This window comes from Alosa sapidissima, chromosome 22, assembly GCF_018492685.1.
Source record: "Alosa sapidissima isolate fAloSap1 chromosome 22, fAloSap1.pri, whole genome shotgun sequence".
NCBI lineage: Eukaryota > Metazoa > Chordata > Actinopteri > Clupeiformes > Clupeidae > Alosa > Alosa sapidissima.
Window position 1 is genome coordinate 31282651 of NC_055978.1, and position 2500 is coordinate 31285150.

General features: G+C 44.2%; 1 protein-coding gene across 1 annotated transcript in view; it reads left to right on the forward strand.

Moving 5' to 3' along the window:
* Positions 1-2500, forward strand: part of LOC121696834 (ELKS/Rab6-interacting/CAST family member 1-like) — a gene marked incomplete at its 5' end in the record, with an annotated part of 112505 nt that overhangs the window by 9998 nt on the left and 100007 nt on the right. The window lies entirely within an intron of this gene.

Sequence of the window (2500 nt, forward strand, 5' to 3'; positions counted from 1 at the left end):
TGTGTGCGTGCGGGGTGTGTGTGTGTGTGTGTGTGTGTGCAAATGTGGCTCTGAGTCTGAGAAATTCTTCTTTTCTTCCCACGTCCATACAAAGCAGCCTAGTGGGTTTGGAATGTTCTATCCGTCATCACTCGAGTGTGTGTGTGTGATACCGAGTACCCATCATCTCAGTGAGTGCATCTATTTTGGCATATCTGTTCTGATTTGACTGCTCAAATCATTTTGATTGGCTAGCTCTGACATCTCCACTCTGATTGGCTAATGTGCACCTCGTGTGCCAGAAACTCCCCCCTCTCTTTCTCTCTCTCTCTCTCTCTCTCTTCTCTCTCTTCTCTCTCTCTCTTGTGTCTTCCCTCTCCCTCTCCCTCTCTCTCTCTCTCTCTCTCTCTCTCTCCTCTCTCTCTCTCTCTCTCTTTCTCTTCTGTTCTCTCTCTCTCTCTCTCTCTCTCCTTCATGAATTCAAATTCAATCATAATTTTTGATTTTCAGTGTTGATTAAATAGCAGGTGTGTGTGTTCTTGTGGTGTGTTCAGAGCCTGTAGAGACGAGAGGAGAAAAGAAAGGGAGATGTTTGTGTGTGTGTGTGTGTGTGTGTTTGAGAAAGAATATGCATGCATGTGTGCGCGTGTGTGTATAGTATGTACGTGTGTGAGTGTTTTCAAGTGCTCATGAGTTTGCGTGTGTGTGTGTGTGTGTGGAGGAGGAGGAGGAGGAAGAGGTTGCCTGCCTCAGCAGAAACACACACACATACATTCACAAACAAACAAACACACACACAGAACTTCCCTGTCTGTATGTCTCTATGTCTTTCATTCCTTCTCTTCTTCTCTCTCCCTCTCTCTCTCCCTCCATTTCACTTCTCCTCCCCATCCTCTCCATCCATCCTTCCATCTCTCCAGCCAACACATGGAACACATTTACCGCTGCCAACCCACAAGCTGAGAGAGAGAGAGAGAGGGAACAGGAGAGAGAGAGAGAGAGAGAGAGAGAGAGAGAGAGAGAGAGAGAGAGAGAGAGAGAGAGAGAGAGAGAGAGAGAGAGAGAGAGAGAGAGAGAGAGAGAGAGAGAGAGAGAGAGAGAGAGAGAGAGAGAGAGAGAGAGAGAGAGAGAGAGATCCTAATCCTCTATTGTAAATGTCAGGCCCAGAAGTCAGTAGACAAAGGGAGAGTAAAACGCACACACACACTCTCTCACACACACACACACTCTCTCTCTCACACACACCCCCACATCTCATTCTCAGGGGAGAGGCAGGGCATAATGTTTTAGCTGCCACATAGTCAACCTCATATTGGACCTGCCATTTTTACTGTGTGTGTCCGTATGTGTTTTTGTGTGTTTTGTATTCTGTATCAGACAAGCAATTGACTTGCTATGAGCGGTATGTACTTCCTGGGGATTATAAGGTCAGATGTGTTGTCTCTCAACAACCGGACAACTGGCACATCAGGAAACTTTGTTTGTGTTGCATGTACACACCCCTTTTAGGGGAAATATGACTGTTTAGATTGAATGGAAACCTATAGAGCTGCATCAAGTGGAGAGTGAAAAGGGCTTGTACTTACTAAACCTTTGATCAAACGTGAATAAAAGGCACAACATAAGGTCATCTGTGTGTTCATGGGATTAAGGTGACCATCTGTGTGTTTATGGGATTAAGGGGACCATCTGTGTGTTCATGGGATTAAGGTGACCATCTGTGTGTTCATGGGATTAAGGTGACCATCTGGTGTGTTTATGGGATTAAGGGGACCATCTGTGTGTTCATGGGATTAAGGTGACCATCTGTGTGTTTATGGGATTAAGGTGACCATCTGTGTGTTCATGGATTAAGGTGACCATCTGTGTGTTCATGGGATTAAGGGGACCATCTGTGTGTTCATGGGATTAAGGTGACCATCTGTGTGTTCATGGGATTAAGGTGACCATCTGTGTGTTCATGGGATTAAGGTAATCTGTGTGTTCATGGGATTAAGGTGACCATCTGTGTGTTCATGGGATTAAGGTGACCATCTGTGTGTTCATGGGATTAAGGTGACCATCTGTGTGTTCATGGGATTAAGGTGACCATCTGTGTGTTTATGGGATTAAGGTGACCATCTGTGTGTTCATGGGATTAAGGTGACCATCTGTGTGTTTATGGGATTAAGGTGACCATTACATTCCTACTGTATTTTTTGCTATTTCCAGTTTACTAACATGAGCGTCACAGACGAGTAGTCACAGTCAAGCTGCCCCTGGCTGACTGTATAACTAAGTTTGGCAAGCTTAACTTTATATTTCATAACGTCAACTAAACATAAGTCAACCCTTAATTCCATCACTAGAAATACGAACGTATTTCCTACAACTAGGTGAGATAATTGGCTATGTTATACTGAAGTTCCACAGTTAGCTAGCTAGCTAGCAAGCTAACCGTTTTACATTGGATATTATGGTAAGTGTTAGCTACGGGCTAAATTTGTCCTAATCATTGTGGTATTGAAACAAATTAGGTTGG